This window comes from Protopterus annectens, chromosome 1.part1 (assembly GCF_019279795.1).
Source record: "Protopterus annectens isolate FY-2018-M chromosome 1.part1, PAN1.0, whole genome shotgun sequence".
NCBI classification, from domain to species: domain Eukaryota; kingdom Metazoa; phylum Chordata; order Ceratodontiformes; family Protopteridae; genus Protopterus; species Protopterus annectens.
The window spans coordinates 1,615,779,286-1,615,805,982 of NC_056726.1; positions in this window are offsets into that span (position 1 = coordinate 1,615,779,286).

Below are 26,697 nucleotides of genomic sequence, written 5' to 3' on the forward strand. Positions count from 1 at the left end.
TAATCAGTTCACCAGAGAAAGGATGGTAGTTGTGTATATGGAGTTTGGGGAGGGGAATGATGGCTAATGAAATATACCCTAGGGATTGTGGAGTTTGGGTGAGGGAATCATGGGTATGGAAATATACTCCAGGGACCACTTCTGTGTCACTGCCCGACAGTGGCACAGGAAAATAGCATACCCAACATTAGTCATTCTTGACTGTCTATTCTTTTCTATTCCTAACTATGTAATAATTTGTAGACTCCACTCACCACAGATGACTATCATGGTGTTCAGCATGTGAAAAGACATAGCACATGTGTATGTCTGCCTACAGGGTAGTCATACACACACAGACACACACACACTTGCAAGTATTGTGCTTACAGGTCTTGCCTATGTAAAGGTAACTAGTAGAGTGGTATGCATTTGGGGTATGTGCCACAGAACCCATACAATTACACTTACTCTGATTCTGCTTCTGAGCTGGGTGACATCACAGGACTGATTACTTGCAGTGGGGAGGAGGGAAAAGGGTGGTTTAGCAGATGACAAGCAACAGTAGTCATGGCATAGTGGTTAAGTTTTGTGCCTTTAGTGTACAAGGTCCTGGGTTCAAGACCTGCAAGGGCTGTTCATTTGGGCTGGGAGGGTGGCCTAATGGTTAAGGTGTTTGCCTAACAAATACAAGGTGCAGGGTTTGAGTCTCACAAGGGATAATTGGCTAGGCTTAAAATGGCTTGCAAGTGCAGTTAGCCTAGTACTAATCTATGAACCTAAAAGGCTAGTGCAAAAGGTGGTTTCACTTTGGAAAGCAGTAAAACCCGCTGTCATGACAGGATGCAGACACAAACACACGCAGGCATTTGCTGACAGACGCGCACACGCACACACACACACACACACACACACACACACACACACACACACACAAAAACACACACACACACAGTTGCCAGTGGTTGAATCAGAACTCCTGCCTATCTACAGATCACTATTACAGTACTACGCAGTTACAAAATATGCCACAGAGATTACACATTTCAAGGCAGTCAGAATGCCCTTCTAAGATTGAGGACATCAACAGGGATACTGACAGTTAAGATGTACATAGCTGTAAACCTGTGTGTTTAAAGTAGGAGTCCATTACAACCTGTATGCACAAACAAGATACATCATCTGCAGGTAAGACATAGGTAGGCCTGACAGGTATATTTGTAGCACAACAAGCCCTGAACTGGAGTATGCCCATCTGTGGAATGGACAACTACTATCACTATACAGGTTACAGTGATCATGCTCATACACATAGAATCACAGAACTTGTTTGGATGCATTGACTCCAGGTACACAAGATGGCAGTGGGCATGCTCATACACTTAGTAGCACAGGGCCATTTGGGATGCACTCTGACTCCAGCTACACAAGGTTATACTGGGCATGCTCATACACATAGAAACAAAGAGCTTGTTTTGATGCACTGACTCAAATTACACAAGGTGACAGTGGGTACGCTCATACACTTAGTAGCACAGGGCTGTTTGGGATGCACTCTGATTCTAACCACAGAAGGCCACAGTGGGCATGCTTATGCACTTAGACGTGCAGAACACATTGTAAAGGACTCCTATTGTAAACACACAAGTTTACAGCTATGTACATTTTAATTGTCAGTATATATGCACATCATACAGGTTTGCTAACAGATACCTGTATGTGGCTGATAAATGATATATCTGTGTCTGTGCTGTGTGATACACATGCATACATGTACATGACGTACTACCATATATATGTGAAGTATACACAATCATGCAAGTGTGCAAGTGACAGACAGTTGGTTAACTGGGGCACACAGGTGGATGCAACGTACAGCATGTGTCACATACATTGCTGCCCTGAAAGGCATACATTGATATCAGGTTGTGGACAGTGGCATTATACTTGGAACAGTGGCACGTGCAAGCATAATATGTTTGCCCCATTGTCTAATGGTACTGAGGTGCAGGAGTCAAGATGCCCTCAGATGGCTGTGTTAGTAGCTGTCATTATTAGCAGGACTGCTTCACTAAGTATATCTGACATTGGTCATCTACACAACATCTGCTGCTGTCTGTCACCTTAGATGTAGCATTTGATACTAAGCTGCTTACTGTCACGCACACCCGGCAAAACCACTTAAATGTGCCTTAATCAACCTGCATACAACAGCCCTTATTCTGGCCCTCAAAATAAATTCACAGCCCTTGCACCTGGGACCATGAACACCACAGTCACTGACTTTACCACTAAGGCATCTGAGATATGTACAAGTGTTATGGTTTTTAGAATATACATTTTACTACGGGCATTCCTCACTACTGAAAACAAATGTGACAGTCAGTCGGTGTACATATGTATGATACATGTTAACGTTCATATGTTTGTGGAATTAAGTGTTGCAATGTGACCTTTCAGGGTGTATTAGGGATGAGAATGGTTCTTGTTTTGTGTCCTTTTTTTATTGTATCCATACTCCATGTATACACCTCCAGTTCACTTATTGAACATCCAAACCAGGTTCTTCTTGATGCATAATTTCATTATCCATCATTCCTCCCCCACCCTAAACTCCACATACACAAAAAACATCCCTTCTATGGTGAATTAAGTTAATATTAATAGTTATAATACCAGAGGTGCATGTGTTTTGTGTACACTTCAATTCCTTGCATACATACATACATACAAATGTTTCAAGCATGGGCATTAAAGCCCTTATAGCTTGCCAATATGCCAAAACACTTGTTCCCATAATAAATGTCCGGGCTGTTCTTAAAAATATCTAAACTAGTACTTGCTTTAATGTAATTTGTTAGTCTGTTCCAAGCATCAGCTACTCTGTCAGAGAACCAATTAGTTAATAGGTTCATAGGTTCTTAGGTAGGTACTAGGCTATCTGCCTGAAGGCATTTATAAGCCTAGCTGGAATGTGTTGGCTTTCACTGCCCCCTTAGATTAGTTCCCTGTGCCTCTGTCCAGCAGAGCCATTGAAGTGATCCCTGGGGTAAACCTTCTGTTTCCCATCCACTTGTCAAGGTTTCTCTTGAAGAGGTTTAGTGAGGAGCCCTGCCTAATGTAGATTGGAATCTTGTTCCAGAGCATGGGAAGTCTCTGGGACAGGAATCTATCCCTCCTGCATGCCCTATTTATTGTTGTGGTGAGGTTTAGATCCCTGGAGCATGTGGCTCGAGGGGATATGGTTTTCATTAGGTGGAGCATGTCCATCAATTCTGGGTTGGACATGGCCTTGTATGTCAGGCAGAGATCACCTCTGAGTAGACTGTATGCAACCGAGTACAGCTGGAGTTTCTTCAGTCGAGCTGCATAGGGCATCTGCTTGAGGCCAGTGATCCTCTTGGTGAGGAACATCTGTGGTCTTTCCAGTTGTTGCAGGTGTCTTGTAAGGTGCATCCCAAATGGGGCATTGTACTCTATGATGGGTCTGATGATTGATGCGTAGAGGGGCCCAATGTCCTCTTTCGATCTGGATGCAAACCCTTTTGGGATTAGGTCAGCCATATAGAAGGAGTTTCTAACCACTTTGGCAATGTGATTATCAAATGAGAGGTTACTATCTACTTGGGTCCCCAGATCCCTTATTACGTTTTCCATATTTAGGGGGCTACCACCTACGTGGTAGTTTGTGGTTACTTTGTTTTTTCAAAAGGGGATGACTATGCACTTTTTGGCATTTAGTTTGAGGCCATGGTTTTGACACCAGGTATCTGTCTCAGTGAGACCCTTTTGGACAATATCTGTGTCAGCCAGAGAGTCAATTATAGCCTCTAGTTTGCAGTCGTCGATGAACTTGATCAGCCATAGTCCTTCTATACTTTTCTGTATCTCTGAAAAGTATATGCCGAACAGGAGGGGTCCTAAGACTGAGCCCTGGGGAATGCCACTTGTAACTGGTTTAGAGTCAGACCTAGCTCCTGCAACTCTTATCATGTGGGTTCTGTCTGTGAGGCAGTTGGCAACCCATCTCATGATGTAGGAGTTTATTTTCAGGCCGGTGAGCTTGCCTATAATACCTGAGTGGGGAATGGTGTCAGAAGCCTTTGCAAGGTCTAGGTTGGCTGTGTAGGCCACTTTTCCCTCATCTATTGCCTTGGTAACTGTCTCAAAGAAGTCCACCAGGAGGCATGATCTGCCCTTATCAAAGCCAAACTGGGTAGGGTCCAGTGTTTGGAGGTTTCCAATATCTCTGTTAATGAGATCCATGATGATGCACTCCATAACTTTGCAGATCAAGCTAGTCAGGCTTATAGGGCGATAGTTCCCGGTGTCCATTGTGGCTCCACCTTTGTGGAGTGGATTAACCTTTGCTGTGTGCCACGCTGTTGGCACATAGCCTGTGGAGATGCTGAGTTTAAACAGTGTGTTTGGGTGAGGGGTTAGTTCATCTTTGAGCTCGTGTAGGACGCAGCCTGGGACACCATCTGGTCCCATTGATGCTGTGTTTTTGGCTTTGGAGAGGGCTGTTTTAACCTGAGTGTCTGTGAATTCAGGGGCACTACATTCTTCTGCTATAGTTATGGGCCCTTTTGGGGGAGAGAGGGGGGTGAAGGTTGCACTGAACCTGTCTGTCAGGATGTTGGCTATATCAGTCTGTTCAGTGTATTTTGTGCCATTCTGCACTAACTCCGAGCAGATCTGAGAATTGCCACTTAGATTCTTGATATAGCTAAAGACTGCCTTTTGGTTATCTTTGGAGTCCATGGCAATTTTTCTTCCGACGCTAGCCTTGGATGATTTTATGAGGGAATGTAGTTTCTTGTTGATACTGATCAGGGATGTCTTCCCTTCTTGGGATTTTACTCTTTTCTGTACTAGTTTCCTCCTTCTATTGTATAGCTTGCTTATGGCAGGGGTCAGCTAGACTGGCTTTCTTTTCTTGGAGGAGTGGGTCTTGGTTTTGTTTGGGATAGCATGATGCATGCATTCTTGTAGGTGCCCGTAAAGTGCATTAGTAAAGGATTTTGCAGCTTGGACAGCGTTATCCTTTAGCATGGGGGCTTTGAAATTTCCCACCTAGGTCTTAAGTAATGTGAAGTTTGCTTTTGAAAAGTTTTTCACGGTGGTTTCTTTGACCAGGGGTGGTGGCAGAATGTGGATATCCAGAGTGATTAGTTTATGGTCAGATCTAACCAGCGAGGGGTTGACCTCTGGTGTGGAACACCGGTCGCCCATGTTGGTAATGACCAGGTTCAATATGTTGTCACCTCTGGTGGGGGTGTTGACCAGTTGATCCAGGGCATTTGAGTTTATAAATTCTAGGAAATGTTGGGCAAGGGAGTTTGTACTTGTGTAGTTCTCCCAGTTAATATTTAGGTAATTGAAATCACCCAATATCAGGGTGTTTGATAGGACCTTTATGTTTCACAGTGTTTCCAGGAATGTGTAGTGGGGGTCCTGGGACATGGTGGGTGATCTGTAGCAAGCTATAATTTGAATAGCAGTTTTGCTCGTTGTTAGTTGCACGTGGATGATCTCTGAAGTATCATGCTGTGCCACTAACCTGGAGGTGTGGGTATCCTTGATGAATATGGATACTCCCCCACCTTTTTTATTTCGGTCCGGGTTTTGTGGCTGAAATGTATGGTATAAGTTGTAGCCTGGTAGTGCTGGGGTGCTCTCTGGAGCCTTAAACCAGGTTTCTGTTACTGCACATATATTGATTTTCTCCATACTGAGGAGTGCCTTGACTGCATGCATTTTGAGGTTTAGACTTCTGGCATTGAGCAGCATTCCCCTCAGTTTTTTGTTACTTGTGCTATTTACGACGGTGGGTTTGCTTTTGAGCCTTGCCTAAAAAAGGCACTATGGGAGTGGCAAGAGCCTTGGCCAGTATTCAAAAGCCTAAGGGTGACAGGTGCAAACCGTCTCTAGCGAAGCAGCGTGGCTTGTTGAGCATGTTATCCCAGGCTGACAAACACTGGATCCCCTTTGAGTGACCCCAGAAGCTTAGCAAATTGTTGAAATTGATATTTTTTTCTCTATAGCGTGGTATCATTTTTGGTGAGGGCAGGATGCTACTCAGGGTCAGTGTCATACCGGCCTGGGCTACATGATCAGAGAGCTCCTCCATGTCTCTTTTCATTCCTATAGAATCTTCTACATAGGTTATCTGATGATTCTCTAGTACTTTTTGACAATCCCAAACATTCCCAGAGGTAGTTGTCCCTAAATGCCTTATATACCTGAATAAGATCTCCTCTTAAATATCTGTAAGAGACACTGTACAAGTTCAGATATTTTAGTCTTTCATAATAACTTAGATTTTCACATCCATGGATGCCCTTAGTATATTTCAGCTGTACTCTTTCCAGTTTATTCATGCTTGTTTTCCTACAGGGTTTCCATATTGTTATTCCACACTCAAGTTTGGGTCTAATGTAACTAACAAATAATGACTTCATTATGTTTGATTTCCTAGACTTTATAAATCTTTTTATACAACCTATAGTTCAATAACTATCATTAGCCAATTGGTTGATATGATTAGAAAAACTCATCGCTGAATCTACCCATATACCCAGGTCCTTAAATGAGTCTACAGTTTCAATCACTGTGTGCTGCATTAAATATTCACCTTTCAGTTTATGTCTCCCAGATCTCATATGCTTACTTTTTGATGCATTTATCAACATATCATTCTCCTGTGCCCAAATGGCCAATTTAGTCAAATTATTTTGCAGACATACTTTATCTGTAACACTTGTAATCAGTTTACCCAATTTCAGGTCGTCAGCATATAGACTGTAGAACACCTCAGATGAAAAAGTAAGGTCTGAAAGATACAATCTAAACAAGTAAGGGCCTACTACAGAGTCCTGTGGGACACCTTGACTGTAACCAAGGATTTCACCTTTCCAGTTGGTGTGTAATACTTGCCATGTTCTTTCAGTAAGCCATGCAGCTATCCATCTTATCAAAAGTACAACAATACCTAGTTGTACTAATTTATTGGTCAGTGTTTTGTGCTTGACCCTGTCAAATGCTGAAGTTAAATCTATATAAATCACATTGTAGCACAATTTTTCATTCATAGCTGTTATTATATTGTAATAGAACATCATGTTACAGGTGGTAATAGATCTATTTTCAACATATACATGCTGACATATGGTTTCCAATCCCAACCTATCCAGTTCCGACAATAACTTATCCAGTATTACCTTCTGCATTATTTTTCCACAACATGAAAGTAGACTTAAGGGTCTATTTGATTCTGGGTTTGTCCTACTCCCCTTTCCCTTAAAGACAGGTTTAATAAGTGCATGTCTCCAGTCTTGAGGAATCTCCATATATTGATATGACCTAGTGAATAGTAGATGTAATGGCAGTGTAAGTTCTTGCTTAAGTGTTCTCAAATCATTGTTACTTATTCTGTCTCCTCCCTGCGCGTTGTTTGGATCCAGTTTGCACAATTTTTTTGCAATATAATCTAATTTGATTCCAGTATCTAGGATTACCTGGATGTTACTAGGACAACTTACTTTTGTGGAGCCAAACTTTTGGCATAAGATTTTGTAAATATATTTACAATCTGTTGTGTCTGAGAATACATTTTAGAATCTGCACACAGTTTATCAGTTTGTGTATCTTTACTCCTTCCACATCTTATGTATCTATAAAAAGGTTTCCTATTATGCTTAATATCTTTATATAAATTTTCTTACATTTTTTCTTGATCTTGTCTAACACTACGCTTAATCTGTTTGTCCAGCTCATTTATTTCAGTTTTCAAAGTTGTAGTTCGACCTGTCTTCCGTTTATTTTATATTTTTTTATCTCTCATCTTAATCAGGTATTTTGTTCTTAGAGAAATATACCCTCCTGATGTTACGTGCCTAGATCCTGATGTTAAACATTTTTTTGACTTTTTGCACTCAATTTATTTTTCAAAACTTTCCACATTCTATCCACATTTTTTTCCACTGAATACCTCACTCCAGTTAGTTTTATATAGCAACTTTTTTGCTTCTATATAATCTGTAATTAAATGTCTGTGCATTGGCTTAGATTTCAGTTTGGCAGAATTATCTAGCAACAAATTAACCTTTATGACTCTATGATCACTGCACATCAATGGTAGTAAAACTGACTTGAAGTTACAGTAATTTCTTTAGGAACACAAACAATATCTAGTACATTCCGTCCCCTGGTAGGATTTTTTTACAATCTGAAGCATTTGTTGTTCCTGAATATACTCTCTGAATATTTTTTTTACTAACGTTGTTGAATCAATATTATTCCAGTCTGTTTCTGGTAAATTTAAGTCCCCAACTAATATTATTCTTCCCTCCTGTGTTTCATGTAAGAAATGTATGAATTCCTCTAGGTCATCTGCACTTGACTTTGGTGGTCTGTGCACTCCAACAATTGTTATATGTTCCAGGGTTGTCTTTATTTGGATTGCTTCTGTGTCACAAAGTGTTTTCATAGATGTTTATATATATGGCTACAAATGTAACTGTGTGTATGTGTATATATATCTATCTATATATCTATCTAGATATATATATATATATATATATATATATATATATATATATATATATAGCTATAAATGTAACTGTATATATATATATATATAATAATAATAATAATAAGTAAAATAAAATAAGTATAATAAGTATAATAACCCATTTGGCATGTAGCTCAGAAGACACTTCCAACAGCTGGAAGGACCCTAAATATACCTCACCAAGAGGATTACTGGCGTCAAACATATGTCCTATGCAGCCAGACTGAATATACTCCTGCTTTACTCAGTGGCATCTTGTTTACTCAAAGATGATCTCTGCTGGCCTACAAAGCCATGTGCAACTCAGGCTTAATCGATATGATCACATATGGGAATCCATGTCACATTGAGCCACACGCTGTAGTGAGATAAACCTTGCCACAACAATAACTAGAATATGCTGGGGGGACAGATTCCTGTCACAGAAACTCCCCATGCTTTGGAACAACATCCTTAATTACATTATACAGAGCTCCTTACTAACACTCTTCAAGAGAAACCTTGAGGAGTGAATGGGGAACAGTAGATACACCCCAGGGATCCCCCATTGGCTCTGCAGTTAATTAATTAATGGGGTGGCAAAAGCAGACACATTTTGGCTAGGCTTATGAATGCCCTTGGGAAGTTAGCCAAGTACCTACCTATGAACCTATGAACCTATACATACAGTATCAGCACATGCTGATAGCTTAATTTACTGTCCAGGTGTTGACTTACCTTGTGCCAATAGCAGTTGTGTGTGCAATAGTTGAGGGCTGCCTATGTTGGATGCACACAGTAGACTGCCTATACATGACAATTTATAGGTTGTCGTGTGTATGTGCCATCCATGTTTGCTGTGTGTGCAGGTGGAGAAGGGTGTCAGTCCATACGTGCCTACACTGTCAGTGTGTGTGCTATACGTTCCCTCCTTGCCAAGGCATGGGCATACTGGGCAAGCCTCCGTCTGCCTACTGGGGCTGGCTCAGGGTGTTCATGGTCTGAGTCCCTCTGTGCCTGTGGGTCCTTTGGCAATGGTGGTGGGCTGTGAGGGCCTTCACCATTCTGTCCCTGCTGCAGCTGTTTCTGCAGGATCATATTGTGTAGCATGGCACATACTATGAAGATGTGGGCACGTGTGCCTGGAGAGTACTGCAAGGCTCCACCAGATATGTCCAAGCAACAGAACCATGATTTAAGCATCCCAAACACATGCTCTATGATGATTCTGGTTTGTGCGTGTGCCTCATTATGGCATTCTTGCATGGGTGTGTGTGCATTTCTGATGGGAGTCATCATCCACAGTTCCAGTGCATAGCCAGCATCCCCCACCAGGTGGCCATATGGGATGTCCCCCCGGCAAATATCTGATACAGCTGTGATGCATGCCAAATGTGGGAGTCGTGATAGCTTCCAGGGCTGCCAGCACACACATCCATGATAATGCCCTGGGCATTGCACACAACCTGGCAGCTGATAGAGGGGTATCCCTTGCGGTTTATGTAGTGCCTACCTTGCTCACTGGGTGGTGACTTGATGTTTATGTGTGTGCACTCTATTGCACCCAGTACCTCTGGGTTTTCTTTCACATGGTGGAAGAGACTCAGCAATTAGACTACAGGAATAATCCAAACACCAAAATGACTTTACTAGTTTAATGAAGCGCTTTTCGTCACCTCCAATGGGATAACTTCTTCAGATTACATTCTCACAAAAAATTAGATCATTATATAATACAGCAAGGGTCACATGATCCATCTGCAAGGTGCATTGATTCACAGGTTGTAGTACCCATTAAATAAAAAAGTACTTGTTAATAAAATTCATAAAAATACCATTTAAATCACTCATATAAAAGTATCTATTTAAACATAAACAGTGGAAACACATCGTCACAACAATTAAACTTATTTGTATTAATTCTGAGCTTGCTAAAATTACAGTTTTGATAAAATTGTACAGTTCTTATAATACTCAAACTAAAGTTAAATCTATTACTATATTAAATTCAAGTTGAGTATTATATGTATGAAATTTTTAGGATACTATAATTGCTATCTTTTCAAACTTTTTAGTTTAAGGAGACATGAAGTGTTACAATGGTCATTCAATCTTGGTTCAGTAAAGGCATTAAGCCTTATTTGCCATCCTAGTTCACATTCTTCCAATAATAGATTCAACGGGCCACCTCGGAAATTGTATTGAATCTGATCTATTGCTTTAAAAGTAAAATTATGTCCTGCATGTGTGGCAATATGTCTAGCAAGAGCATTTTCCATTTTACTTGTTCCCATTGCATAAGTGTGCTCCTAAATTCTATCTCAGAGGTGTCGCTCCATTTTACCGATGTAATATGCTTGACATGAGCAACACATAGCAATGTAAACTATCATTTTTGAATTGCAGTTTAAATTGTATTTAATTTGATACTTCCTACCATTCCATAGTGGAAGAGATGCATATTGCTGGCCAACTCCTCCTGCATTCAGGGGAAGTATATGTGCTCATTGGCATGTGGTAACATGGCATCAAGGAACTGGTGAAGTACCCTGGATGCTGATGCCTGTGAGATCCCCATGATATCCCCAGTTGGCCTTTGAAAGGTACCTGTGGCTAGTATTCTCAGGCTTACACATACCTTCATATCCACTGGGATGGGTTCCCCTCTGTTTGCTCTGGCTCTGAGGTGTGGCCGCCACAGCTCCACAAGTTGCTGTAGAGTGTCCCTGTCCACCCTGTAATGCTCTACTATCTCCAGATCATGTAGCCCCCTGGTAGGTTAGCCTGAGTCTGAACACTCGTCTCCTCCTCTGGTGCCTGAGATGGTTGTCAGCATCATCCTCCACACCACCTTCAGTCTCCATCACATGCTGGTGGATCAAAGCTATGGCAGCGCCTAACATGTACATATTAAAAGTTCCCTGTATGTATACACCAATGGTGCAGAGTGTATGGGAATACAGAAGTGTTTGTGAGGTGCTTTCACACTTTATACTATTGTGCTATGGATGGTACTGATGTCATTGGCTGTGTATGAGCAATTCCAGCTGCAGGGTATCTTACTTATTTGTTTTAAAGTGAGTACTGCAAGTGTGGGGCCTGTAGTGTGGAGTTATGCTTGCCTGCCTCGATTAATCTGTTGCCCTTTAATTCCCTTTAAAACCTGGATCCCCTCCCATTGTCAGGCATGCATCCACCTGCCAGCTTTCTTGTTTTGTACTTTCCCTACCCAGTCATGTGTTGCAAAATGTGTTTTGTAGCTGATATAATGCAATTCTGCTTTGTTCTGCTGTGGCACTTTACTGTTTTCTTTGCAGTACAGTCCCTCCCCTTTCCTGTTCTGCAGGTAGCTGCTTGTAGCCTTGTTAGCTGTTGTCAATGGCCCACTGTAGGCTCCTAGGTGTTAATTAGTCATTTGTACTCCAATTTCCCTGCTGCAGCATTTCCTTATTTTTTTCCTTTATCCTTCCTGTTTCAGCTCCAGTGTGCACCGCACAAACATGTTTACCGAGTTTAGGAGCGTTTTAATCTCCGTTCACATGCATACTCGGTTACCTTGTGTGCTCTCAGCTAAGCAAAGCTAAAGCCAGTTCAACAAAACCCCTTTCCTGAAACTTTGCTTAGATATGGGCAAACCGGGTTAGCAATGCTGCAATGTGTTTACAGCAAAAGTGGCACACCCCTCTATTGATGTCCTCTTTATCTCATGGGCACACCTCGGTGTTATAATGTTATGCTGTGAGGTGCATCCTTACACCAGCGGGGTATCTGTGATTCACTATGACTCCTCTCATTTTCATGAGATTGCCTACTAATTCCTAGATACCGCGCATAACACTGACACAGCCCCTTAGCAACCCTTGCACCATGGTGTGGTGTAACATGCCTGCCATTGACTATTATGGGGAAATCATGATATGTGTTACATTGCAGTTTTATTCTATATTTTTCTATTTTCCTTGCGATCCCATTTGTGTGTCGCTGCCCTACGCTTAAACTTCGCGATAGTGCGAAAAAAAAAATTAAGTGTTATTTTTATATTTTGTACATTTTTCTTATGCCAATGGCTATATATTTAGCCATTGGCATATATTAACAATCCAAGACATGTGTTTGGCCAGCTGTTATGGCTCCGATGTTATGTTTGCAAAAATGTAAACTGTTTTTTACGGTTTACATTTCTGCATACTTACACTATGCCTGCACCACTTCCTGGATCGCTAAATACCTTCATTTGCATGCTACACTGCTGAAAATGGGGTAATTAGCATACAGGTGCCGGGAGCTGTGCTGGCGTAGCGTACACAGGTAGTGCACGTGGAAGCAGCTCATACCTGGATCGCTCACGGGACATATTTGGTGTTGGAACGCCTGCACCTGGCGCAACCTTCGTGAATCCCAGGGATTGATTTTCATGCTACTGTTTTCTGATGCCCACAGGTTTATAAAACTGAACAACGCCACAAAATATATTTATGCAGCACCATAACCAGCTTGCATTTTGATGCAAATTGTAAATCCTGGCATAGTGCAGCTCATATCTTTACAATTACTTTCTTTTAAAGTTAAAAGGCTTTCAGACTTTTCAATGTCTCATATTATTGTTTTCTAGTATTAGTAGATCAAGATTTCCTTATGCACAGACTGATTATCTTCCAAGATGAATAATGCTCTTTGTGCTGACAACACCATATTTAATATTGTCACAATGTTAAAGCCTTTAAAAGAAAATGTATTTTTACTAATTCCATGCTGACTAATGCTTGTAAAGCTACATATTAAAGTATGTTGATATGCACGCCTACAAAATGTATTTCAAAGTTCATCTGAGAATAACATAAGAAATGACCAGTTCTGGGGGATAAGTAGTTTAATTTCATCTCTTGAATGGTGGTAATGGAATGAGGCAGTCTATTTTGCTCAAAGTATTAGTATTATTACCTGTTAAATATTAAGACAAAAACATATGACATAATTAATGGGGATGCACCCAAAAAAATATACCTTACTGTATTATGAGAAATAGCATGGTGAGTGGCAATGCACTGGGAGGGATAATTCAGAGACACACATAGTAGTACAGCCTCACTACTGGACAAACAGTGAGGTATTCAGTGCATGTGAATGACCACATACTGCTGTGCAAATGAGTATCAATATGCAAAGAGAGCCATTGCATATGCTATTGATGAATCACACATGGCAGCATGATTTAGAAATGTATGAAATTAGCATGATGAGCTATGGAGATCAGCTGTTCTGAACAACATTATTTTTTGTTGCACAAGGGTATGGTTGCACTAACATGCTATGGTTAAAACCTACAGTAGCTGGTCAGCTTGTGTTTGTAACTGCAATATCAGCCAGTTTCTACAGTGCTGAATGTAGCTAACTTACACATCACAAAATAGTATACCAGAGGTAGATATACCATCACTTTCACAAATGGCACATTATCGACTGCTGCTCTGTGTACAGGTACACCATACAGGAATTAGTGGACATGTGCAGCTCTTACATGGAATGAAGGGGGTATGCATGGATTGCCTATCACAATTAAGGGTAAAGATTTGGTAACATTAACTGTCCTTGCTATAGGTACGTATCAGTGTCTGTCAGTGGCCATATTGGGAGCTTTGCAGACACTGGCCTTGTGAATCCTGTAGCACTTATTTGATGTTATGCTACATCATGTGGAGATGCATGTTTAGTTTCCATGGAGAGTAGATTAGAGGACTGCCACTGTGTAAGCATTCTATAAAACAGTCCATTCCCCTGTGGTCCTAGGTGCCATTGATTGTACCCATAATGTCATTAAGGCCCCACCTACTTCACATGGCAGCTGGTATATAAACCAGAAGGGCTTCCACACTGTCAATTGCCAGGTAATCTGCAGTTCACAGGGTATTATATGTAATGTGTCTATGTGCCATCCAAGTAGTTCCAATGATACCACATCTTAGAGGTATATGACCTCTACCATGTAGGGTGGCTTTCTACAGGGTCATCTAGAAGGCAGGTGGGCACATTGCAACTCACAGAAACTTCCTATTGTTGCAATTGATGCTGGGTAAGTTTTAGAACCATGACTCAAGACTTCTAAATACAGCTCCTGGACTATGGTGGAGATGGAGTATGGCATTGTATAGTCACAGACATGGAAATTTATTGAACATGTGTACTGAATGCTGAAAGTTTACATCCTCTACTTGGATAAATGTGATGACACACTTTAGTATGCTCTAGACTGCTTGAAATACCTGTGTCAGTAACAAAAGAGGAGCCACATAGGGAGTTGGAGAAACCAGCTGTGGTGGTGCCACACGCAAGATGGAAGCATAACCAATACATTGTTGCACAGGAAAAGAGGTTGTGACTGGTCCACACCACCCATGGAGAAGATGAAAGAATGTAAGATCAGGGTAAGAAAGGAACAAGATTACTGGAAATGACATGATGGTGAAGCTATGAGATGTAAGAGAATGTGGGGGATAATGGGAAGCGAAGAAAAGTTAATGTAACTTCTCGTAATAGGTTGAGCCTGATGGATACAATTCTGAGAGTATAGATGTATCTAGAAAGCAGAGGAATGAAGGTCAGCAAGACTAAGACAGAATATATGTGTGTGAATGAGAGGGAGGATAGAAGAATGGTGAGGATTAAGGGAGTAGAGGTGGTGAAGGTGGATGAGTTTAAATACTTAGGATCAACAGTTCAGAGTAACGGTGAGTGTGGAAGAGAGGTGAAGAAAAGAGTACAGGCAGGATGGAGTGGGTGGAGAAGAGTGTCAGGAGTGATTTGTGACAGACAGGTACCAGTAAGAGTGAATGGGAGGGTCTACAAGAGGGTAATGAAACCAGCTATGTTATATGTGTTGGAAACAGTGGCATTGACAAAAGACAGGAGTCAGAGCTGGAGGTGACAGAGTTAGATTTGCACTAGGTGTGATGAAGATTTTAGAGGGTCAGCTCAGGTTGGACAGTTTGGAAACAAAGCCAGAGAGGCAAGATTGCATTGGTTTGGACATGTGCTGAGGGGGGATGCTGGGTATATTGGGAAAAGGATGCTAAGGATAGCGCTGCCAGGAAAGAGGAAAAGAGGAAGGCCTAAGATAAGGTTTAAGCATGTGGTGAGAGAGGATATGCAGGTGGTTGGTGCGACACAGCAAGATGCAAAGGACAGGAAGAAATGAAAACAGATGATCCGCTGTGTTGACCCCTTATGGGAACAGCTGGAAGAAGAAGAAGATGTAGCAATCTTATTCAAAACATGTATGAAATGAGTCAGCCATACAGATATATCAGTGCAGCATGCACGAAAGATGCACTACTGCATGGATTTATGTATTAATAATAAAGCAACATATTAATTAATAAAGAAACCCAGCATAAAACTGATGCATGCAATACCATTCCCAATGGTGTGGGCCAATTTAGAGTGTCCAATTCACCTACACCATGTCTTTGGGATGTGGTAGTAAACCGGTGCACCTGGAGGAAACCCATGCGTCTACAGGGAGGACATGCAGACTCCACACAGAAGGCACCTCAGCTGAGAATTGAACCAGAAAACCTCTTACTGTGAAGGCAGTAATGCTAACCGCTGCACCACAGCAGCCGTCCAAAGGACAAATAAAGTCTAGCAAAGCCAAATTTGAGGTAAATGTGACATCTCAAGCCAGAGATCACTGTCAATGGAGCCACCTTTACTGAGCCAGAAGAAATAGCAAACCTACTGGCAGACAAATTCTGTTCCAACTTTCTCCATTTTTTCCCCCAAACCTGCCCTCAGGAAATACCACTGAATATAATTTCCCCTACTGTCACTAGGGAACAGGTCCTCGATGTTGTCTCTAAAGCCAACAACAGTGCATTGGTGGGCACAGACAGTATCCCAGGATGCCTTCTAAATAGCATTAAAGATGACCTATCAGTTCCTCTGGAGCTGCTATTTAACTGTAGCCTCCAAACAGGCTTCATGCTGGCATGAATGTCAGACAATAACAGTCATTCTTATGCACACAAGTAGGCCATCTACAAGCCCAGGAAACTACAGAGCCCTAAGTCTCACTAGTCTCATATGCAAAGCCATGGAAAAATTTATTATGGAAATGATCAATAATGACAAAGGAAACCTCCAAAACATGGACTCAACCCAGTTTGGTTGCTTTACAAGGGAAGATCATGCCTACTCAAGCTGGTGAACTGAGAAGGACACCAAAGCAATGTTTGAGGACAAAACTGCTCACACCTTGACCTGCCCAAGGCATTTCTCAAAGTATCCTACGGGGGCATTATTGATAAACTAAAGGTCCTATGTATAAAACCTTATGTCAGACAGCCTCAATGTCCTATCCCTATTAAAATTGTGGAGTCCACCTCTACAAAGAGATTAATCACAAGTGGAGTATCTCAGGGATTGGTCCTGAGACCACTCCTTTTTGCCATTTACTTCTCTGATGTGAAGGCCAATGTCAAGCCCTCTGCTGACTAAATTTGCTGACAACTGCAATTAGGAGCAGCTGTAGAATCCCTCACTGACACTAATGTTCTCCAGAAAGGGCTGATACAGACAAACAACTTGTGTCAGAGCCATGGACTAAAACTAAATGCCAAGAAATTCATAATAATGTCCTTTGGGAAGTGATCCATCCCTGGTAACTATCCTATTCACAACACACCCCTATGAGTAGATCCATTATACATGGACTTGGGGGCACACATTGATAGCAATCTAGCCTTTAACCATCACACTTCTACAGTAGTGAGGAAATCATTCTATGTTGTGCAACTTATAAACAAAGGTGAGGCTTCTAGATCCAAGAAAGACATTTTTCCATTGTATTCAGCACTCATCAGACCTATCACTGAGCACAATTCCCATTTGGTATGCCCTTAACCTGGCACGTCCAACAATTGGAACACCCACACACTTTCATCACTAAAAGAATACAGGGCATAACTAACATGTCCAATAAGTAAAATGTTCTGTAAATCAGATATCCATCCAAATTATAATATTGATAGCACACCCCTAAAAGTAGAGTGGTGAGGGACCTAGGAACACAGATAGACAGTAACCTAAATTTTGACAAGCAGGTAGCTACAGTAGTGAGGAAATCCTTCTGTGTGGCTCAGCTTATAAGTAAAGGCATGATATCAAGATCAAACAAAGTCATAGTGACATTGTACTTGTCCCTCGTCACTGATCATCAGGCCCATACGTGAGTACAATGTTCCCTTCTGCGTGCACCTAACCAGATGCTTACGACAACTGGAGGGGACCCACTCAGTCCACTATGGTGTTTAAAATGTTTAATCCCAAATAAAGAAAACAAACAAGGATTAGTGCTTTTGAGCCGTAGCTCTTCTTCAGATCCATAAAAATAATAAAAAATATTCATTAAATAGCTTAAAACCATTTCAAATTGTCCAATAAAAATATTAAATAAAAAAACTCCTATTTAACACAGACCCGCTTTTGAAAAAAAAAACATTTGCATCAAGTTCAATGAATGATGATCATCATCTTGGCCTCCATCCCTTCAGGACTGGTTTCAGTGGCAACATAGTATTTAGGCTAGGGACTTGATCTTTCTGTAATTCAGCTATAAGCTTTATATTCAACTATATTCATTCTCATTCTTATATATATTCAACTTTAAATATCAACTATATATATATATATATATATATATATATATATATATATATATATATATATATATATGTATATATATATATATGTTGAACTATGTTCAACTATAACTTTCAAAGACATGCATCTGGAGTGTTTCTACCTGGACCTCCATTGAAAATTGGTTTTGTTCCAAGTCGGACTTTCCCGCTTAACAAATGTAAAAAAAAAAAAAAAAACTATCCACTTGGCTTCATTTTGTTCGGCCAACAGACATATATCATCCCCTCTTATGGTTGACTGCTGTATTTGTAACACCATAAAAACAAACGGATGGTTTACATCCAATTTTACATGTTGTGCTAAAGTATCATGTACTGCCCCTGCCCTCATTTCTCTTGCGTGCTGTAAAATATGTTCCCTTAGCATGCGATTAGTTTTACCCACATAAAAGGACATGCATTGCATACACTTGGCAAGGTAAACCAATTTTTTGGTCCTACAGTCAGCATAGCCATGACATTTATAAACCCTTTTACGAATCAGGCATTGAAAAAAATTGGACTTGTCAATAAGATCACATCCTTACAGTTTCTGCATGGAAAAGTCCCCATTTTGTGGGTTTGAATCTTATTTAGACTAGTGATTTCCCTAACAGGATCCTTGCAAAGCATCCTTTTCAAATTTAAAGCATTTTTGAAACTGAAGGATGGGGCTGGACCCACTATCTTCTTTATCTTGTCATCAGAGTGTAGAAACTTCCAGTTATTCCTAATCACAGCTCGGATCTTAGATATGTCACTACTGTATCTCATGACCACTCTTGGATGTAAAGATGACCCTTTCCAGTCCATGTCTGACTGTAACTGGTCCCTTCATGGAGGAGAAATGTCAGATGTCCTTGATTCTCCAAACCATCTCCGTTGGAACCATGGTTTGGCTCTTGTTAATCTCCACGTATAATGGATCCTTTCCATTCTCTGTAAATATTGCTCAAGATAGCCATGGTTTCTGAAACATGCAAGTAAAAAGTTGATTTCTTCCATGTACCTATCATTCTCTGTACATAGTCGAGAGGTGTGCATGGTCTGGCCTTTCACGACATTATTGAAAATATGCTGTGGGTGCATGGCATCACACATCAACAATGTATTTTTCCAACATGGTTTATGATAAGTCCTAGTTTTCAAATGACCCCTTGCATCCTTAAATACTTTCACATCCATAAAATCGATTTCTTGCAAAGAATAATCCATGGAAAAAGAAAGATGGTTGGTACTGGATTCCAAATAAGTGACAAATTCATGCAACAACTGGTCGGAGCCATTCCACAGAATAAAGAGATCATCCACAAATCTCTTATAGAAGCAAACACTTAGCTTCCCTAAATTCATCAGACCATAGATGATTTGATCCTCCAAATGTGCTATTACCAGGCTGGCATATGTGTTAGTGCAAGCTGTCCCCATAGCAACTCCCCACTTCTGTAGGAAATAACATTGATCAAACAAAAATATATTGTTCTCCAAAACCAACTGGAGCAGTATACAGACTTGGAAAATCATATTTTGTTCAAAATCCCTATTCTTGAGTAAAAATTCCTTTACAGCTGTTATACCATGCTCATTCAGTATAACCCTGAACAAACTGTTCACCTCTAAAGTCACTAGAATCCAATCAGCCATGGCTGGTATAGCATCCATATGATCATACAATGAAGTCAAGAAACTACCTGTATCCTTCAAAACAGCTGGTGCATAAGCTAACATGGGTTTTAGCTGATTTTCCACCCATAAAGAAATGCACTCAGTCACCCAACCCCTGCCAGACACTATTGGCCTCAGGGGTTGATTCTCACTATCCTTATGTACTTTAGGGATTCCTTTTATTACCAGTATTGCTGGTGCATCACACTTCACAAAATTATATATTTCTTCAGAAATCTTTCGTGCCGTGAACAATTCTTCCAACACCTGCCCTACATTTGATATAGTCCATTTCACATCCTGGGCAGACATTTCACTATATGTGTTCTGATTTGGCAACATTAATAGCATTTTCTCTTTGTAAGATGAAGAGTTCATCATTACAATGGCCTCACCTTTATCGGCAGGCCTGATAATTTCTCGGTTAGATTCATAGGTAGGTACTAGGCTATCGGACCAAGGGCCTACGTAAGCCTAGCCAACAAGGTTCCCTGGCTTACGCCACCCAAGAAAGGTATTTTCCTGTGCCATTGTTGAGCAGTGACACAGAAGTGATCCCCAGGGTGTATTTCCTATTTCCCATCCACTCATCAAGATTTTTCTTGAAGAGTGCTAATGAAGAACTTTGCTTGACATAGATGGGTAGCCTGTTTCAGAGTATGAGAAGTCTCTGGGACAGGAATCTATCCCACCAGCATGTCCTGTTTATTGTGGTGACAAGGTTTAGGTCCCTAGAGCGTGTAGCTCGGAGGGATTGAGATTTCTTTAGGTGTAGTATGTCCAACAGCTCTGGGTTTGACATAGCTTTATATGTTAGGCAGAGATCACCTCGAAGTAGGCGATATGCTACAGAGTAAAGCTGGAGTTTTTTGAGGTGGTCAGTGTAGGGCATTTGTTTGAGGCCAGTAATCCTCGTTGTGTGGTACTTCTGTTGCCTTTCCAGCTGCTGCAGATGTCTTGTGAGGTACATTCCAAAAGGGGCATTGTACTCTATAATGGGTCTAATGAGTGTCGAGTAGAGGGGAACAATGACCTATTTTTCCCTGGATGAGAACCCTTTTATGATGAGGTGTGTCACGTAAAAGGACTTCCTGACTACTGTGGCGATGTGACTATCAAAGGAGAGACTACTGTCCACCTGGGTCCCAAGGTCTCTTAGCACACATTCGGTGTTAAGTAGATTGCTGCCTATGTGGTAGTTCATGAGTTTTTACCAAAGGGGATGACACTGCACTTTTTGGCATTGAGCTTGAGGCCATGGCTCTGACACCAGGCACCTGTCTCAGTGAGGCCTTTCTGTAGGATGTCCACATCATTTGGGGACTTGACTATGGCTCCTAGTTTGCAGTCATCTTCAAACTTTGTTAGCCAGAGGCCTTTTGTGTTTGCCTGTACTTCAGAGAAGTAGATACCAAACAGGAGAGGTCCCAGGATGGAACCCTGTGGTACTCCACTTGTCACTGCTTTGAGGTTAGATTTGGAGACTGCAACTTTTACAGTGTGGGTTCTGTCAGTGAGCCAGTTGGCAACCCATCTTGTGACATAAGGATTTATACCTAGTTTAGTTTAGCTATAATTCCAAAATGGGGGATGGTGTTGAAAGCCTTGGTGAGGTAAAGATATGCTGTGTGAACCACCTTACCCTCATCTACGACTTTGGTGACTGCCTCAAAGAAGTAGATCAGGTTCAGGAGGCATGATCTGCCTTTCACAAACCTGAACTGGGTGGGATCCAGAGTTTGGAGGTTACCAATGTCTTTGTTTATGAGTTCCATGATGATACATTCCATGGCCTTGCAGACCAGGCTCATCAGGCTAATAGGATGATAGTTCCAGGGATCAGTGGTGGCTCCTCCTTTGTGGAGTGGGATAACTGTTACTGTGCACCATTCAGTGGGCACAAAGCCTGATGTGAGGCTATTATTAAACATGGTGCTTAAGTGGGGAGCCAGTTTGTTCTGAAGTTCATGTAAAAGGCAGCCTGGGATGTTGTCCGGTCCCATGGATGCTGTGCTTTTGGCTTTAGAGAATGCAGCTTTTACCTGTGTAGTTGTAATTACAGGGACTCTGCATTCTTCCTGTATAGATATGGGGTCTTTATGGAGTGAGGGGGTGGGTAACGTTAGCACTGAACCTATCTGCCAGGATGTTGGCAATATCAGTTGGTTCTGTAATTTTCATGCCTTTGTGCTGTAACTCAGAGCAGATTTGGGTGTTGCCATCGAGATTCTTGACATAGCTATAGAATGCTTTGTGTTTGTCCTTAGAATTAGTGGTGATTTTGTTTTTGAGGTTAGCTTTGGAGGATCTTATAAGGGATCTCAGCTTCTTACTGAGGCTGACCAGGGAGCTCCTCCAATCATGGGATTTTACTCCCTTTTGCAGCAGTTTCTTCCTTTTGTTGTACAGTTTGTTTATGGCAGGGGACCACCAGATTGGCTTCCTTTGTTTGGAGGATAGTGTCTTGGTTCTGTTTGGAATAGCACAATCCATGCACTCGTGTAAGTGATTATAGAGTACATTTGTGTAGAATTCAACAGTTGTAACTGTATTGTCCATCTGCATGGGTGTCATGAAGTTCAACACTTCTGTCTTAAGAAGCATGTAGCTGGCTTTGGAGACATTTTTTACCATGGTTCCCTTAATGGGGGGTGGGGTGGGATGTGGATATCAAGGGGGATTAGCTTATGGTCGGATCGGATCAATGAGGAGTTGACTTCAGGTGTGGAACACTGGTCACTCATGTTGGTAATGACTAGGTCTAGGATATTGTTGCCCCTGGTGGGGGTGTGGATAAGTTGATCCAGGTCATTGGAGTTTATGAATTCCAGAAAGCGTTGAGCTAAGGAGTTGGTACACGAGTAGTTTTCCCAGTTAATGGTGGGGTAGTTGAAGTTGTGGATTATTAGGGTGTTTGGTTGAACCCTAATATTTTCCAGTACATCAAGAAAAGAAGAGTGGGAATCCTGGGGCATGGTGGGGGATCGGTAGCAAGCTACAATTTGGATTGCAGTTTTGCCCAGAGTTAGTTGCACTTGGATAACCTTGGATGCATTATGCTGAGCAACTAGCCTGGAGGTGTGGATATCCTTAATGAATATGGACACACCTCCGATTTGGTGTTTCGGTCCAGGTTACATGGCTGAAAAGTGTGGTATGAGTTATAGCCTGGTAGTGCAGGGTTGCTCTCTGGAGCCTTGAACTAGGTCTCAGTCACTGCACAGATATTGATGTTCTCCATTTTAAGGAGTGCCTCGAGTGAATGCATTTGCCTATACTGTTTCTATTTTACCATCTCACTGCCTATGAACAAACACTTGACCATGGTATTCACTACCCAAATGATCAAATAGACACCCATGACTTCACACATGTCACCAAACACTTTACCTTCCCCAGCACACCAAATATACCACCCTCTATAAAATATCACCCCTGTACAGCCACAAAACATATTCCTAAAGACAAAGACTGTATAAAGCTTATAAAAAAACTCCTAAAGCTCAGAATATCTTGTCACTATAACCTTATAACACATGGAGACATTCATCCCAACCCTGGCCCACCCACACCCAATAACCACCACTCCCCTACCATAACCCCCACAGTCAAGCTACCCATGAATACTCCCACTAGTTCCCTCCTAGCATTTCACCTAAATATTAGAAGTATTAACAATAATATTCCCAACCTACATTCCCTCCTAGCAACCCACTCCCCAGGCATTATGTGTCTTACGGAAACCTGGCTAAAACCCAGTACTACTGACAATGAGATACTCGATCCAGGATAGTTACCGGTTAGACTGTGCTACAAGGAAAGAAGGTGGAATAGCAGTCCTTTATAAAAATACTCTAACCGTTAACAGAGGCACCATTCAACCTCCCCAATTCAATAACGCAGAACTTCTCATAACCAAGCTACAGATTAACCAAAACAAACACTTGAACATCGTCTGTGCATACATTCCACCAGGCAACAACTTAAATACCCTAGAAGATCTCCTTTACTAGTTATCCACTATGTATCCCCAATAAACCATAGTTCTTGGTGATTTTAACACCGACTGGCACCCCTGCTCCTTAGAACCCCCCTACTCATATAAACTCATCTGGGTTTAAACAGACCATAACCTCTCCCACTAGGATAAACAAACCAACCAACAAGGAAAGTATCCTAGACTGGATCCTAGTTAATAACCAACCCCAACTGTACACAGCTGGTACTCTCCCTGATGACCTCAGTGACCGTTGTCTAACCTATATCATAAAACATAAGGCAGGAAACCCTCACCAGCCCAAATATAAAACATTTAGAAACAGGAAAAACTTTGATGCTGCTATATTCCAAAATGAATTAAAAATAGTTAACTGGTCAAAACTAAAAAAATCTAACATTAGAGGAGGCCATAGATCACTTTAACACTAAATTCCTAAGTATCCTTGATTCCCATGCTCCAGCACGTACAATAAAAACTAGATCTAATACAGAACCATGGCTCACAAAAGATATCAAAGCTAAAATCAAAACTAGAAACAGAGTCTGAGCCAGCTGGAGAATAACCAAAGCCCCACTTGACCTTCTAAAATATCGTCAACTCAGGAATGATACAAAAAAATCTATTTTACTTGATAAAAATAGCTTCTACCATAATCTCCTACAAAAACACCACAACAACCCTCAAAAGTTCTGGGCAGACTTAAATCAACTACTTTGTCCAGGTCACTCCACCACCCCAACCCCAGCTAACTACACCCATAGTTCCCCAGAGACCATAGCTAGCACCTTTAATAAGTTTTTCACTGAAACAATCCAATCCCTGGCAAATCAACTAACCCCCTCTAACTTAAGCCACATGCCTAATCTACCTAATAATCACCCAGAATTTAGCTTCCAACCAATATCCACTAGTTTTATCAAAACACTTATAAAAAAACTAAAACCTACAACCCTCGCTGCTGACCTCCTCCCTGCAGAGTACCTACAAATAGCTGCAGATGCCATTGCATATCCCATATCATATCCCTCATCAACAGAACCTCATCCGAAAATCCTATCCCCTCCCTCTGGAAAATATCTCACTTCATCCCACTCCATAAAGGTGGCAGCTCCTCAGACATATCCAGCTATAGACCCATTGCCATTCTTTCCCCACTAGCCAACATAATGAAGAAATGTGCACACAAGCAACTAATGTAATACCTTTCACAGAATAACTTACTATCTGACTCCCAGCATGGTTTCAGGCCATACCACAGCTCCACCTCAGCTCACTTTTCCTTTACTACTGCCATAAATCAAAACAGGAATGACAATAGGCTAACCTCTGCCCTCTTTCTTGACCTATCAAAAGCCTTTGACATGGTCAACCATGAACTTCTCATTCTTTCACTAAAATCTATTTTCTTCAACATGCCTGCTATCCAGTGGTTCCAGTCCTACCTGATTGGTAGACAGCAGGCGGTACTATGGCAGGGCAAACTCTCCAGCCAGTTACCTCTCACACCTGGTGTCCCTCAAGGGTCCATACTAGGTCCACTACTTTTCTCTAGTTTTATCAGTAACCTCCACACTATCCCTAAAGCCACCTGCATTCAATACACAGATGATTCCACTCTCATCTGCTCAGCCACCTCCCCATCCGACTTGCAAATCTTAACCCAAAATACATTTAAAACTATCGAGAACTGGCTCAACAATCAACGCCTACTTCTGACCCCCAATAAAACTAACTTCTGCTCTTCTCTCCCACTAGTAGATCCACCACACTTTCATTCTCTGTCACATCAAATAATGATACCACTATTTCCCCAGATAATCACACCAATCTACTAGGGGTTATCATAGACAATAATCTCAAATTTGACCTACAGGTCAATAAAACCATACAGACCGTCATTAAGAAGCTTGGATCACTGTATAGAAATAAGACATTTTTAACCCCACTGGCTAGGACTGCAATTGCCCGATCACACCTACTCTCTACTCTTTTATATGCCTTGCCTGTACTCTCAAACCTCAACAAATCCAAACTAGCTAAGCTGTCCCATAGCTACAATCATATTGCCAGATTAGCTACTGGCTCTACCTATAGAATCCACCACTACCAGAACCTTAAACAACTAGAGTGGCTAGAACTGCCCAGCTTAATTCAATTCAATCAACTCTTAGCAGCGCACACAATTTTGTACCACCCTGAGGATACACCCTCACTTAAAAATATTAAGCCATATAGCAATCTAAGATCCCTACGGTCTGCTGATAAACTACTGGTCCAAACCCACAAAGCTAATAACTCTGCTGGTGAATCCCTTTTTGCCAACTTCATTGGCAAAACCTGGAATTCGTTGCCAAACTATATAACCCTACAATCCTCCAAAAATCTCTTAAAAAAAAACCTCAAACAGTATCTTAAAGTGAATTGGCTATGACCATGTACCAACCCTGATTAAGTTATAAACTAAAAGCATATTCTGCAATTATCATAACTTGTAAATACATCACCAAGCTCTGCTTCCAATCTGATGTCTCTTACTTTTAATTGTCTGTCCATGAGAATTGTGAGTCCCTACTAGGGAGCACTACTAACCCATTGTATATAATCACTTTGTTTTTATAATTGCTTGCTAACTTCTGTGTAATCTAAGTTTGTCTATGTGGAGATTTTCTCCCCGGGCCTCCGCAGGAAATGGACATGTATCTAGTCGGACTATTCCAGTAAACAAATGTAAAATAAATAAATGAAATAAATAAATTTTGAGATTTAGACTTCTAGCATTGAGTAGCATTACCCTCAGTTTTTGCTTGCCTGTTCCTGTTACG